At 32.2% G+C, this 17164-nt stretch overlaps 1 protein-coding gene across 1 annotated transcript in view; it reads left to right on the plus strand.

Moving 5' to 3' along the window:
* Nucleotides 1-17164, plus strand: part of PCLO (piccolo presynaptic cytomatrix protein) — a 409431-nt gene that overhangs the window by 178577 nt on the left and 213690 nt on the right. The gene's annotated exons all lie outside the window — the stretch shown is intronic.

A 17164-nucleotide genomic window follows, 5' to 3' on the forward strand; every position in this document is an offset into this window, starting at 1 on the left:
TGAGAAGTAAATGTTCTGAAAAGAAAACCCTGATTCAATCAAATAAGTGTTAAATATAGATTTGTGATGGCCCTAGAAGCATAATTTAAGAGCTCTGGTAGTGAAAACAGGAAATACCTTACATGTATAATAATTGAAGAATGATTAAATATTTTTATGTTTTAATGTAATATTAGTATATTCAGTGATATAAGTGAAGATTTTTTTAAAAAATACCGATTGTACTCATGTTATAAGGTTAAATGGAAGCAGCAAAAACAATTATGTAGTTACTAAATGAACATATAATTCCCCGGCGTACATGATTGATAGAGTGAATGAGTATTATATGATCTCAACTCTTTTAAAATATTTATAGAAAAATAGATCAGAATAATATATAATAAATGCTAAGTTTATGTCTGATTATTTTTTCTTCTTTCTTCCACTAAGTTTTCAATAATTATTATTTTCTACTTTTAAAATATCAGCTGGGGCCAGACATGGGAACTCATGCCTGTAAGCACCTTGGGAAGCCGAGTTGAAAGGATGGCTTGAGTCAGGAGTTTAAGACCAGTCAGGACAATACAGGGAGCCCTCATCTCTACTAAAATTAAAAAAAAAGAAAGAAAAATTAGCTGGTCATGATGGCACACACCAGTAGTCCCATCTACTTCAGAAACTGAGGCAGGAAGATCACTAGACTAAGAGACCAAAATAACCTAAACCTCATATAAACTATTTAATAGTATAGAAAACAGTGTATAAATAGTATGTCCCTACTCATTCATTTTGTCGAGTTATATTAATCTGATCAGTTTAACTTAGGTGTTTGATAATATGCTGTCTCTATGTTTCTAAACACTGTTCACAGTGTTAGCTACCATTAGCACGTAAGATATGACTGATTGTACCTCATTTTACTTTGTTTTTCCCCTTTTAAAAACTGTTTTTCTGTGTTAACTAAAAACAACTATGTTTGTGCATGGGGAAGAACCAAGAACGTGGGGAAAATAAGATAGTTAATATTTTCTACTTTTAATTTCATATTTAAGCATAAACCTATACTGATTGTTGGTTACAACTGATAGGTTTAAATTTACTAAATGCAAAACATATTTATGCAAAGATCTTTGAATTCAGATTTTTTTTTCTGTGAAATTCTAGTATATTATTAAGCCTTTTTTTAGATCAAGTTTTATCTGTATGTTTGGCTGCACAACTTAATTCTATTTAAAATTGCACTTTAGGAGTCTTCTGCCTGATGCCAAAGTATTACCAGATTAACCAGAGTTCTGTTCAATAAGTGCAATTGTATCTTCAAATACTTATTCTTGGTGTACAATAGACTTTATGATATAAAGCAAATAGATCAACCCCAAATTATTTATTTTTTTCTGCATGCACACAGTATTACCCCATTTATATCTGACATACTATTGACAATTGTTTTGGTAAACATTATGCATGCATTACTTTACTGAAGCCCCCCCAAACTCATGTAATAAGTCTGTTGTCTCCATTTTAGAAGCTCAGAGGATTTTTTTTCTAAAACTCAAGTAACTAGAATCAATAAATATGAAGATTTTATTTTATGTCTTATCTATGCCACAGTATTAACTACTTTGTCTTAATGTTATATGGAAAATCCAGCTAAAATGTTGGTATCCTCAGATTTCCGTCTGTTGAAATTGATAGTTTAAACGGGTCCACAAATTACATGCGTCATATGTTTCTACCAACTACCATGATTCACTTAGGTATAAAATATGTTTAATCTGAAGAAATGGCGTATGCTTCCCTTTATAAATATGTTTACCTGTTTTGGTATGAAAAATGTATGTTTAATAGAGATTGTGAGAACAATTATTTTACTATTAAAGTCTTGCTCTGTCCTTGCAAATTTTCATTTGCCTCCCTGAAATATCACAGACTCATTTAATGGAATGAGACTCATTTCTAGATGTAATAAAATTCCTGGGTCATCAATAATTATATTGCAATAATTTGATATAATATCCCATATCATTCCCTAAATTTTGTGTTTGTAAAGAATTATTCATTTTGAATTTCAAAATTATGAATTTCCTTCATTAGTCTATCCCCGTTTTAGGCATAAACTCAACTTTTAATTAAATGTGCTTTAAATTGTATTTGTAAAATGTTTATATTTAAATCATTTGAATGAATTTATTCAGCATCTTGTGCATCTATATAAATGAACAATGCTAGAATTAGATCTGCTCTTAATACTAATAATACAAAGTGAAAAACAGGTAAATGTAAAAATGAAGTTATTTTATATGAGTAATTGAAATATAAGAGTTAAGAGAACCCCTCTTCCGTGTGTTGGTGAATCACCTTACTAATCAAATATAATTCAGTCTCTAAGGAGTACAAATTGGTTTTCTATTTTAGAGCAAGCATATTTAGACTTACAAAGAAATCGTATTTTGTTCATTAAAAGAGAGCATATTTCTAATTTGTTTCGGTGCATATTTAAAAAATCTGTTTGGGGAGAAAGCTGTTACAAACCATGTATGAACGAGGCCATCTGCAAAAATGTGCATATAATGATCATAACTTACTAAAACAGGTTTAAAAACAAAAGGAACCTATAATCTATTTTATGTTTCCACTAATCCTTTCATAATTATTGGAGAATTCTTATGTCTTTTCTCATTCATCTTTCTTGAATGTAGTCATAACCTCATTCATGACTTTTCTATGTGACTATAAGAAAAAATTAATCTCATCAAAGGACTTACCCTAAATTATAAGGTATTAGTAATCATGATATAAAAAGGCATATGAGAAATAAGAAAACATTTGATTCAACATTTACTGGATATATTTTCTCTTTTAAAGTTAACATTAAAATGAATATCTGTTTCTAAAATTAATAGATTTATTCCGATTTAGAAAAATGTAAAAAGTATGCATGACATTAGACAATAATATTATCTCTAATTTTAATTACATGGCTGAAATGCAGAGTGATTTCTAATTACATGTTGTAGACATACTGTGAGGTATTTTTAATAAATAAAAAGCCTCAACTTTCTACACTTACACATTCTTAAAACAAAAGACGTTTGTATTTTATTTTTTCTATTTGATCTATAATATTTTTACTTCTTAGGAATATGTGGAGCTTTGGATTCATGCCAATTTAATGCCACATGCATTGCCAATTTTGATTCATTATTTACTTAAAATGCTTTATGAATCTGTGGTAGACATCACAGAAAGCAAATAGAAAAAGACACAGTCTTGTCTGTCCAGCATATGCCCTTGTTCAGCTAATCAGCATTCACAAGACAATATCAAAAATATCAGTCCTAACCCCACTTTGGCTAAATATTAAAACATATGGCTCTCCAATTAATTGGCTGCATGGAATAACTGCGCTCCAGGTGCCTGTCACAGAATATTCCTGAATCAGCCTCAGGTCAAATTTTTCTAAAGCTTGGCCAAAATAAATACCATGGCAGTTTGCTTGAAGGATGTTCAGTCCATTCATTCTTTTGATCCTCTTAAATGCACTCTGTGACTAAAACAGAACATCAGAGAGTCTGTATACTCTTATCTTCTCTGTCCTATCTCTGTGCCATTATAATTGCTTTTCATGGATTGAGCTTTGGCACTGTACTGTCAGCCTTTGTCGAGGGCATTTTCAGAAACATGGCAATGTATCAGGTCAGTAGGTGCTCTCTCTGAGGATCTATTTCTAGTTTCATACCAACATTAGTTTGGCTAACTAGTTTCAGTCAGTTATTATAAGAAAAATTCCAGTTTAGGAATGATTGAGGGATAAAATGGAAATAGTAATTGTAATATTCTTTCAATTTTATCAGTAGAATCTATCTTAAGTTTCATTCTTGATTTTATGCAGTACTCTAAGAATATTTCTAATTTGACATACATTGCCTACTCAAGGATAGTTTTCAAATCAAAGTATAATCAGTATTATCGTTTAATATAATACTCATTCCAATAGCTGGGTTCCTAGCTCAACTTCAGAAGTAGCAAGAAGCAGGCATAGGCCTTAATAAAAGACAAGTTTTCCCAGGGATAGAGGAACCACTGTGTTATATTACACCCAAATTAAGAGAAAAATAGGCCTAAATGTTAGCTAAGTGAGCAATGGATTTAGCAGAAAACTGTGAAAAACAAATAAACAAAATAACAAAACAGGCAAGTTTAAGGTCATTGTACTGGACCTTGTCACGTGGTGAATGATGCACTTTTGTTCCTGAAGTTTGTTATAATAATGACAGTGTCTCTGGAGTTATGCTCAAGATGTGTACTCTTTGGTCCTTGACCGCAATGCTTATTGTCCACCTTTTAAAATGAATCCTCTGCCTTCCATCACACACACACACACACACACACACACACACACAGACACCACATTTGAAATAAACTAACGTGAATAGACAATTTTGACAATACCATAAGAGAATTAAACTCTGTTTTGTAATAATTCAAGATAATAATTCTCAGTGACAGGTAATGATCGAATAATTAAAACAAATATGTTCCTTGGAATCTTAATATTTGAGAAGGGTACCATAAAAGTAACTAACTCTTGGAAAGAGAAAGAAAATTTTTCACATTAAGAGTCAACCTTTGAAATGACTTGATTAGTGTAAGTACTGAGATTAATTTCTTCACATAACTAAATTGTATGTATTTGTCATAACCATAGTTAGATATTATGATTACAGATGAAAAATTATTTTAAAAGGCAACATTTTTTTTCTCCTAGCTAGGATTTGAATCTAACAACATTTTTTTTTAATATAGTTAAGTCCCAACAGAATGAAGCTGAATTCAGCTCTTTCTCAAGGTGTCAGTTTTCCTCATTTATTTTCCTACTAGCTGCCAGAATATATTCATGTTTTAAGGTAGCCCTATTCAGTCTAGGATGATAACATCTTCACTTGTTCTTAGAATTGCTGCAGTGAGATTATCCTGACTTTCACACAGAATGTAAAAGAACATACAACTCAAATACATTTGGAAAAAATGATTCTTTTGAAACAAGCATTGATTATGTCCTTAGAAATACTGTTTTCTTCTTTCATTTTTCTGTCTTGTCCAAGACTTCATTCCCACCTGCTAACATGATGATATATTTTATGAACTCGTGTTTTAAATAATTATATAATGTATACATATATACATATAAATATATGTAAAAACTTACAATTTTGGCTAATTATAAAATATAATTTTAGCTAGATCTGTAATATTTTTGCTAAGGCCATTTGTATATTATGTAATAAAATGTTAACATATATAACATTCCTTTTCCCAAATTTCTAATTCTTAACAAATTTAATAGAATGTGCAATAAGTATTATAATAAACTAAACATTAGCTATAATATTGTTTATTATGAAGTATATTTTATTAAATAAAGCCAGAGGGAACATATATATTTTTTAAAACCCTACACATTGGTTAATTGTCATAAAAAGATAGTTTTTCAAAACTGGATAGAGTGCTAATTATGAGTATAGGTTAAACCAAAAAAATTTAAAAGTAGTTTTAGGATTGATTGCCTTACAACTTAACAATACAAAATGAATATAAAATGATATTTTGATTAATAAATTATATATTTATAAAAGGCAATTTTTTGTACTCAGTGTGAATAAAGAGTAATTATAAACTCATTTAAAATCATGTTTTAGAAACATAAATAAAAGCAATTTTAAAATATTTTAAATTTATAGACTGCTTTACAGTTTACCAGGTAACTTTTACCTCATTATTTCTCATAATACATCAGTGAATTAGAGTAGGTGTTAATTTAATTTTCCCAATTTCACAGGTGAGAAAATTAAAATATAGATAAAAATTTTGTATGAAATAAAATTACATTTAAAATTCTATTATTTCATTAACATTGTATATCTGAGCACCTCACTATGGGATCATAAAGATTAGTTGTAAATCCTAACCCTGTGACAATGCATACAGTAAATATTCTGAATTTCATAGATTGTACCAGAATATTAGTAATATCAAATTATATTAAAATATGACCAAAATGTTACTCATATATTAGACAATATTAATTTTACCATAAAAGTAATGCATACCTTAATGCTAAATAGCCAGTCTACCTTAATAACTATTCAATATATATTTATATTTGACATTTAAATCTAAATGTAAAATTTGTGTTGGTTTTTAAAAAAAAAAATCAAAGTTTTAATATCTAAAGGTCTGTTTTTTATCTTGAATCACAAAATAAAGGGACTATTCTAGGAGATGAGGGAGAGCAAAGGCCTGCTTATTGAGCCTCCTCTAATGTTTCAGTCACAATCCCTTTTCTGTGCACATTTGCCTGTGGTTATAAGAAATACCCTGTCAAACTTGCCTTCAATTTAGCATGCTCTACTTTGACTGGTTAACACTAATTCTTCATGGATCAACTCAGTTGTCACTTCCTTCTGAAAAACCTTCCCTGAGTCTCATCCCCGCTCTGTATGAGTTGGATCTTCATTGATTTCCAGAGCATTTTCTGCTAACTTGTATTATAAATATAGGAGACAATTCATATTTTCTTTTTCTCTGCTAGACCTTGGGATTGCTGTGATAAGCAACCATGCTTCTAATCTCTATTAACAGAACCCAATACAGTGTCTGGTGAAAATATGTGATATTTCAGTAGCTTCTTCAGGAATAAAGATTCCTGCAGTAGTTTCTACATAAGCATTAACATACAGAGCATACAGAACATTCTCATTGCTTGCTTACTTTTAACCAGTGTTTCCACTTTCAAAACCAGAGAAGAAAGATAGGAATAAGTATTAAGCCACATTCTACAATAACTAGTCTGTATGGTCTGATTATTTAATATTCTATAAGGAAAAAAAATGACACCTACAAATAAACTTCTACTTCAGAATCCAATGCTGTTCGAGGCAATATTCTAACATGAAGCTTGAGTTTAATTCTAGGACTTCTTTTCATTTACATGTTTAGATGCTTATTCTTATTACGTAAAGATGAAGCAATGTAATATCCATCATAACTCATTTTTTAAGTATAGGTACGTCCCTGAATTACAAGTAAAACAATTCTTATAGTCAATTATGCAGGCTACCTGAGAAAAATCGAAACAATTATTGCAAAGGTGACAGCAACAAAATGAAGGATTAAGAAAGAAATATTAATATGTAGAGAACTCAGTTCCATTATAGAAAGAGACATCTGCTAACTTTTTTGACATATTTCTCACTTAGTCTCATTACTATATTTGGTGATATTGCCTATCACTTTCTTGAAATTCTGATCTTCACTCAAATCTGCTAAAAACTACTGGTTTTCCTTACACTTTTTGAATGATACTGTTGAATATGCTTTGCTGGTTTCTTGTTGAATGAAGCTATTCTTCAAGATCTGCCTGCTGTTCTCTTCTTTTGCGTATCATCTCTGGGTAATTCTACCTCTAACTCTGGCCTAAGTACCCTCTGTATTCTTTAAGATCTGAATCTTTTTTTATGGTCAAGTGAATTTATTGTTATATGTCCCTCCCACCCCCAGAATAGTACCCTATAGTTTATGAAGTGTGTTCATAATGAAGTTATCTGTTGCATATACTCTTTTTTAACACAACTATTTATTATGGTTCAGTGGATAAATATTATTTTTACTGTACTTTAAGTTCTTGGGTGCATGTGCAGAACATGCAGTTTTGTTACATAGGTCTTTAGCTATAGACTCATCTCTGAGATCTGCTTACTAGCTTTGGCTATTGAGTAGAATATTACTTTTTAGTTTCTATGTTTGAATTTCTTCATCTGTGTAATGAACATAATTATAGAAACTCCTGGGATTGTTGTGAGGATTCAATAAGATAAGCATATTTACAGGGTCCTGGAGCTCAACATATTCTAGCCTTCCCCCCAGAACGTGTTCCTCTTCTATTTTTAAATCATCATGTTCTGTATAAATTAGGAAATTTTTTCTTGGCAATGTCAGTTCCCTCATTCAGTTCTTCTGCTGCTGCCACAGTCATCTATATAAGCTTGTAACCTCCACAGTGCATCTGTCATTCCTTCAGGGTAAACTTCTCCTCTTCAAATGCAAGTAGCCTAGGGAGGAAGTTCCATGCTAAACGGAAACCAGCTATGTGTTCAAAATGGGAATTCTATTTTATAGTTCTATTTTTCAGCCAAGTCCACAGAGCGTAATCAAAGGCTTGGAAAGCACTGTCAATTTTTTAGGGTACATTTCTTTACCATATTCTTTCCAAGATGACAGGCTCAATCATGCCACTTTCTAACTCAAAAGTCTTTATTTGACTCAGCTGAACATTTCAGGCAGTGAGACTCCAGCTGACTTCCCCCATGGAGCAATTTTATCTCGTATGTTCCAGGAGCTTCAGAGCACCATGTATTCCCGGTGACACCACTCCTGCAATGGTCCTGATAGCAATATGGACAGGTGAAAATAAAGCATTCCACATGTTTCTGTCAAGACTTTCCTCTTTCTCTCTCTGGGCTCTTCCTCTTCTCCCCTGACTTGTTCCAGGCCTCACATCCTCACTTTTCAGGAAACACTGAGCAGGTATGAGGAGGGGGGAGAGGGAGAGTCTAGGTAATGAGGGTTGATTGGGATGTCTCAGGTATCTTGAGGTGACTGAGGCAAACAGAATGGACTATGTTCTAGGGTTAGTCCCAGAGAATGATAATTGTAAGGATGTGAGGCTTGGGACCTGGTTGTTAGGATCCATCAGTAAATATCTCTTGTTCTTTAGCATTTAAAGAAATTAATTGAACTTAGGCCCTTTATTCAAAGTTGGGTTTATGTAAACTAGTATTTACTTGTGGTTGTTATGTGTCCCTTAAACTATTCTGTAGTGCTAGAATTACTAATGGTAATGTATATGCTGCCTAACACACAGTATTTTTGCCAATGTGACTTTCTATATTATCCAGTTTCCCTTTCTCAGTTCCAAATCACTACTTCCCATCCTTACTGACTGAGACTGGAGACAGACAACACATGAGAAAGTTAAATCTATTTAAAATATCTATACTTTCTCAGATTCCTTCAATGGCTAATGGGTCTTCAGCCTTATATGGCTGTGTCTACCTGTTTGCTGATAGAAACAAAATGCCTGCAAATATGCTGAGCGAAAGATTGGATTCTGAATGTTTAGAATGTATAATACACATTTTTGGCATACTGTTAGGTACCAGGTAGCAAAGTAAATAATAAGTATTTTATTTATGCAAACAAAAAACTACTTTACAAGAGGACACAAACAAATGGAACAACATACCATGCTCATGGATAGGAAGAATCAATATCGTGAAAATGGCCATACTGCCCAAGGTTATTTATAGATTCAATGCCATCCCCATCAAGCTACCAACGAGTTTCTTNTCACTTGGACTCAGGAAGGGGAACATCACACACCGGGGCCTATCATGGGGAGGGGGGCGGGGGGAGGGATTGCATTGGGGGTTATACCTGATGTAAATGACGAGTTGATGGGTGCAGCACACCAACATGGCACAAGTATACATATGTAACAAGCCTGCACGTTATGCACATGTACCCTACAACTTAAAGTATAATAATAATAATAAATTAAAAAAAAAAAAGTTGAATTGATTAAGATACTCAGTTTGGCTTCATAACAAAAAAAAATTAACTTGACACACATATGACATAAATGATATATTTCTAAAACTATTGATTGTTTTTATACCACACTTATAATACATAAATAACTATCTGCCTAAAACTTAGTACACTAGAAAAATCACAAAAAAAAAGCTATGAACCCACAGATAAGCCTTTCTTATAAGTCTTATATTTTCGCTAAAGTTAGCTAAAATCAGTGCTGTAAGTTGTGTGATTACCCATAAGTTTAGTGTATCATTGGTTACCAGAGAGAAATCAGCTGTGCCCTTGGAGTTGTCCTTTATACACACACTGGTAGATGATCAGTTAATCTAATGACTCTAATTAAACTCAGATCAAGTAAACTACTTGGTTGAGAATCACACAGTGACATGATCTCAACGCATTGCCACCTCCAAATCCTGGGTTCAAATGATTCTCCTACCTCAGCCTCCTAAGTAGTTGAGATTACAGGTGCCCATCACCACACCCAGCTAGTTTTGTACTTTTAGTACGAATGGGGTTTCACCATGTTGGCCTGGCTGGTCTCGAACTCCTGACCTCAAGAGATCTACCCATCATGGTCTCCCAAGGTGCTAGGATTACATATGCGAGCCACTGCACCCAGCTATATATATGTTTTAAAAGAAAACTAAGCATATGATTTTCTTCAGATCTGTCAAAATTGTGTTAATGTAATAATTCACAGGTATTAAAATTAGAGCAAGTTTTCATTTATGTGTTATTTATGTAATAGTATTGAAAACATCAAAAATTCAGAGATTGTTAGTTTCAGAAGAAATATATAAATTATGATGAGAAAGCAACCAGAAATATGGTTCTGGTTTAGTCAAAATTAACACAAAAAGAGTATCAATCAAGAGTATGAAATCATATTCTAAGCACAGTTTTAATATCTGGTTGTAATATACGTAATTTTAGTTGGCATGCTGCTATTTATGGAAATATCTGTTAATGTATTTTGCATTATACAGAAACCTACATTGCAAGTTTTTTGTTCGTTTGTTTGTTTGTTTATCTGTCTTCTGCTGAATGCAAGTTCTAATGAGGGAAGCAAAGAGACTTCATTTGGTATACGGAAGAGTGAGGTCTTGCAGAAATAAGCATGCAGATAAGAGATGGGTAGGGACATGACCATTAATCAACCTAGACCGAGGAATGTTAATTCTCGTACAAGTTTCTAACAGTATCCTGTATTCTATTAGGTTGTATTATTAATTTATATTCTTCACATTCAGCAATTCAACTGGAAATTAGTATTTTATGTGGACTATTTTTATTTCTCAACACTGTATTCATATACATATTTATGTTCTAATATAATTTGATATAATCTTATGTCTATATATGAGAAAGAACCTCAATCATTCAATTATATATTTTGAACATGAATTATTCTGGTATCAGTGGTTTTAAAAGAAACAAAATATGAATGAAGTTGCACATTCTAGATAAAAGAATATAATGATGAAAGGACCTGACACACGTTTCATTTATTTTTTGAAGGGACAGAGTAAGCATAGAAGTATCACAAATACATCATTATGTATACTTATAAACTGCGGTCTCAGGAATGATCATAGATTTCTAATGTCCTGATCTTGTAGTCTGAATAATTGATTGTGTAGTCTGGAAGAAGAATGTGTCAACTATGAATTCAATCCTTCTCCCTTTTATAGATGTCACAAAGGGAATGAATTTATAACTAAAAACCCAATTATCAGAATGTCACATTGTAAGAATGCGTGGATCTGAGTTGAATAGAACACCATATTGCCGAGATTGTAAATAACATTGATAAAAATGACAAGTTACACGTCACATTGCTCTCCAATTCGTGTATTTGTCAGTGAGTAAAAAGATGAATTCTAAGCAGTTTATTAGTGTAATTATTTCTCTTTTAGAAATATACCCTGAATGATAAGCAAAAATATAGATAAACGAAAACCTGTGTAAAATTTGTGTTGACTCAAAAGCTTCATAGTGGGCAGGGAGCTCGATGTTACAGTACCAATCTCCTTCATTGCTTGGATTTCTTTACAAAATTTTGAGACGTGACCTACCCAGTCTTTGATTAAATACTTCTATGGGTGGAAACAATATAAGCTTCCTAATCACTTCACTTGATCTTTAATGAAATTTAATTTTAAGGTAGTGTTTGGAAGATTTCTCCAATAAAAATATGAATGCTCATGTAGGTTTTGTGACCACCATTTCTTTACCATTTTAAGTCGAAAAGCAAACTTTCAACCTCCTACAGGTCTTACTATTATGCTTTGGAAAAGATCCTTAGAAAGATAAATAGGCAGCCCTGAAGTTCTGAGATTTTCCTTAATGGTATTGTTGCTATAGTTACAGCTGAAATGTTATATAAAGCAAATTGCTTATTGATGGAAAAATGCTGAGTGGCACAGTAGCATCCCTTCTCTGGGTTATTATTGCCTTCATTTTCTACTTTCCTTCTTAAGATGAATGGATTTTTTTTAACATTGTTTTCTTTTGAACAAGCTCTGGTTGATGTTAAAATAAATGTGTTTTATTAACATGTACTAGCTGACAATTGAATAAATTTGAGTATTTTGTGATCGGTGTGGTGTTATTTTATATATTCTACTTGTCAGAATTTTTCCTACTTGGAGATGAATTTTGATACCCTGATTATTAATGTTATAGCACTGAATAAATAGTGATTGGCCTCATAATTTGGGGGCCTGTGAGTTTGTTTATATTTAATGATAACATAGATGAAACATAAACTTTTATTGTTTTATACCATTAGAGAATACTTATAATAGCATATTCAAAATATATTTTAAAATCACAGGGAAAAAATGGAAGCAGTCTTAAAGCATCCACAAGGATGATTAGCATGTTTTTTTAAAAGCCTCCTTAAGCATCTATATTTTGTATTTTTTTATGTAGTAAACTCAGTAATATAATAGAGATGTTCTCAGTACATATATATGTGGTTGATGCAAAAGTAATTGTGGCTTTTTCCATTACTTTTTCCATTCAAAGTAATGAAGAAATTTGTATTGGAAAAATCTTGCAAACACCACCTTAAAATGAGATTTTATTTTATATATATCTGTACTATATCATATACCATATCATATATGTTATATAATATATAACATGATATATTATATGATATCATACAGATAGATATACACATATAGAATGAAATTGTTTTATATATATATATATGTCTATTATTTCACATAACAGACAACCAGCAGTTTTATGTGTGTATATACAGATGTACACACGCACATATATATAAATATATACACACACATAAAACTGCTGGTTGTCTTAGTATACTTTTAAAAAGATATTTCAAAGATAAAACTTTAACTCATTTGATTCTTAACCTTAAGGCAAAATATGAATAATCATGTGTATCACAATTCTAACTGTTACAGGAAGAGTTAATGCTATGTCTGGCTAAATATTTTCAGCTAGTAAAAGTCGTATATGGCATTGATATATTGAGTTGTTACATAAGTGAAATACTTTTGTTTAATTGATTTCCAGGTTGCTACTGGACCAGAAACAATATGAAAATGTAATGGTGTGGCTATTTAGGAACTAAGAGTATAGATAACATCTTTTGGAATTATAAACACAGTATTTCTTAACCAAATTCCTGAATACAGTGATACAAAAATCTTTGGATTATTTTTGTTAAAGAATGAAAAAAAAAATTGTGACCTACAAATGTTTATATCTTACATGGTTATAGAGTATTTCCAAAATTTTGGGAGGAGCAAATTTTTCCAGTCAGTTTGTTTATAATTAATGATGATATGATCATGATGATGACCCATATTGTCCAAAATAAACTTTCTTGAAAATTTACTGTTATTCTTTTTTACTCACTGTGAAAAACCTGATCAATTTTTCTTTTCTCATTTCCTCTTTGTATTTTACCTAGCTTCTGCCTTTTCCTCCAGTGATACTCCTATGCTCCCCCTTAATAAACAAAATTTGAATTTATATATTTAACTATAAAATGTTTGGTGTTACTGTAGGGCTTTGTTCCCTTTCAACTCTTTATTGACTTATAGTTTCCTCTGCTTGTTGAATTTATTGACATTTTATTTTTGTTCCTAGGGCTACCAAAAAGAGAAGAGACACATATACGACCACCAGTTTAGCATTTCTAGTTGTTGAAAAACATACTGTTTGTGGCTTATAATTTATCAAATTCCTAATGTTTCAAACTAAATTCCTCAGATAATCCTGTTATATTCATTCCATCCTTTCCATTTGTTCTAATAGTTTCTTTCTACCTCTAGATTTAATTTTTGTCAACATAGGTAGGTAACCACATTCTGCCAGACTGATCTTAACAAAGCAGATTTTACTCCTTTATAGGAACCGTCACTGGATTCCAGTTTCTTCTACAAAATGTCTACTTGTGGCAATAAGTGCCATTTATTTGGGAATAATTGCCACCTAACAGAGAATCTCAACTTGCCTCTCCAACCTTATCTTCAATTATCTTCTTAAAGCTAAAGAACATTTTTATTGTTTAATTTTTATCTAGATTTGGTCAAATTTAGTGTTTTTAATCATTGCCTTTTTTCAGGCATGTATTATATGATTTTTGCTGTGCCTCATCTCTTAATTATTGAATTTCAATGTGAATGAAATAAGGCCTTAGCCTGATGTGTATTTACATTTTGACTGATTGCTATCAAATATGAATAGACATTTTCATTTCATATTTCTATTATGTCAAATAGTGACAAGACATATTTTGGGGAACATGGATTTATTTCATATTCACAGTTTATTAATGTATCTATTTTAAGGCCAAACCTTCTTGGAAAACACCTAACTAGAAGTGGTATCTCCCTCTTCTGCATTGCAACACAATATCTCCATCTCTTTGTTTTTACTGCATATTTTACTTATTTTCAACCACGCATTATTTCTTCTACTTGAATGCTGGTTCCTTGATGAAATAACCTTTGCATATATACTTTCCAACTAATAGATATAAACCAAATAGTTACATACAGAATAGATATATGAATGAATTATTTTGTCATAATCTGACATAATAGAAATATCAGCTCCAAATTAATTTTGGTGGCAATTAGTCACAGTGTAAGTTCAAAAGACTGGCTGCCTTCTTTCCTTCCCAATGAAAATTAGTCATGCACCCAAGAGACTGAGTATAGCAACATTACGTTAAAAATAATTGCAAAATAGCAATTACTTAAAATGCTAGGTTTAACTGAACATGGATGGCTATTTAAGCAAAACATTAATTTGAAATAGTCAATGAGGCTCTCAGGATAAGATCTTTTATCTCTCAGATTTACACTGTTGCCTTCTGTTTGCATTACAAACGTTAGTAGTTTAGTGGTTATCACCACTTTATAGGTTTACTAAGCATTACTTTAAATTGGGACAATGAAATATTTTATGTGACAAAATAGATTGCATAGATGATACCTTTTATCCTGATACCTAAATTTCATATTATAGGAAAATAATGAGTATACTACCTTGAAATTATCACTATGTTTTATTTTCTCAACACATTTTTCTTGTACCTAAAGCCATGTACCATTGTGGCCTCATATGCTGTAAAGTAGCAAGAGATGGCAATTTTGTAAGAATAATTTGTCCCCGTCCCCAAAACTCAGATAAAAGAGTCACACTTTTTTAAATGACAAAAATTTCCAATGGAATGAAACCTGTATTTCTGGTATATTAAAATTTTCTAACTTATTTATATTAGAACATGGCCTATGGAGACGCTTAATACACACCTGTATTTCATTTTTAGAATCCATATGGCAAAACTGCACAGTAATGCAGCCATTTGTATCTGGTTTTGTGTTTTAAAAAGTCAGGCTCTGGGACTGGGCATGGTGACTCATGCCTGTAATCCCAGCACTTTGGGAGGCCAAGGCGGGTGGATCATGAGGTCAGGAGATCTAGATCATCCTGGCTAACATGGTGAAACCCCATCTCTATGAAAAATACAAAAAAATAGCTGGGTGTGGTGGCGTGCACCTGTAATCCCAGCTACTCAGGAGGCTGAGGCAGGAGAATTGCTTGAACCTGGGCGGCAGAACTGCAGTGAGCCGAGATCACGCCACTGCACTCCAGCCTGGTGACAAAGCGAGGCTCCATCTCAAAAAAATAAAAATAAAAAACTCAGGCTCTGAATGAAAATCTCTTAAGATGTGTCTCAACCAAGTAATTGTTTTTAAAACTACGTTATCAATTAAGATTGATTTTCTGTAGGTATTACGGAAGTTCTTCCTTCAGGGACTGTTCAACACAAGAGCTAGAACTTTTAGAATTTGACATAATGAATCAAATCTTCTTTCCTATGACTTTTATATAAAGACATTAATTAAAGAAGGCACACAATTCACTTCAGAGCTCCTTAGACATGAAATTAACAAGAGAACTGATACTGAGTGATTATATACACAAAAAACAAATGAGTCCATATATATCCTAATATTTTATTGGCAGCATTTTACCACATTTACAGAATTGACTTTTGTCTTTACTCTTTTAGATCAGCAAATAAGAATTATAATAGCTTACATATTGCAAAATAATCATAGTTATTAAGCAACATCGTTAGTTTCTAAAGTAATTGGATCCTGAAATAAGAAATGAAACTTAGATATCTGATAGTATTCTAGAGCAATAAGTGATTTTTGTATCTAAAGAATTTAAGATAAGCAACTGGAAAGAGTGAGCCAGCATGAAAAGCAATTTGAAATTGAACTTCTCAGAGTACAGTGTAATACATGAAAGCAATAATATTTGTATGACACTTTAACCCTGTGCCTTATAGAATGGGTACACATTCAATGGTAACAATTAGAACTACATACATAGCCTTTACTTTTAAACAATAGAATAGATATAATGTAAGAAAAAATATAACACACACCAATCAGGGAGGAACTCTTTCATAATATTATTCTAACATAATCTGTCTCCTAGGTGATCATTTGTTCTGTATTCTTATCGGAGAGTAGTTTTTAGTATTTAGTTTGCAAAAATTCTTAACCAGTTTATGAAAAAGGCAAGTCTTTCTGTTTCCTCTCCCAGGATTCTGCTAAAATGGTTTTGGTGTACTTCCTAGGAATTTGTATGTCTAAAGAGCCTATCAGTTGATTTAGTGCAGGTGACCATGGCTTAGACATTGAAGAGCAGAGATATAAGAAAATGTTTGACCAAGAGCAGTGGCTAACACCTGTAATACCAGCATTTTGGGAGGCCAAGGCGGGCGGATCACCTGAGGTCAGGAGTTCAAGACCAGCTTGACCAACATGGAGAAACCCCATCTGTACTAAAAATAAAACATTAGCTGGCCGTGGGTGGCGCATGCCTGAATCCCAGGTACTCAGGAGGTTGAGGCAGGAGAATCACTTGAACCCAAGAGGCGGAGGTTGCAGTAAGCAGAGATTGCACCATTGCACCCCAGTCTGGCAAAAAGAAAAAAAAGAAGAAAAAAAATGTT

The sequence above is a fragment of the Theropithecus gelada genome, chromosome 3 (genome assembly GCF_003255815.1).
Source record: "Theropithecus gelada isolate Dixy chromosome 3, Tgel_1.0, whole genome shotgun sequence".
In the NCBI taxonomy this organism is placed as follows: domain Eukaryota; kingdom Metazoa; phylum Chordata; class Mammalia; order Primates; family Cercopithecidae; genus Theropithecus; species Theropithecus gelada.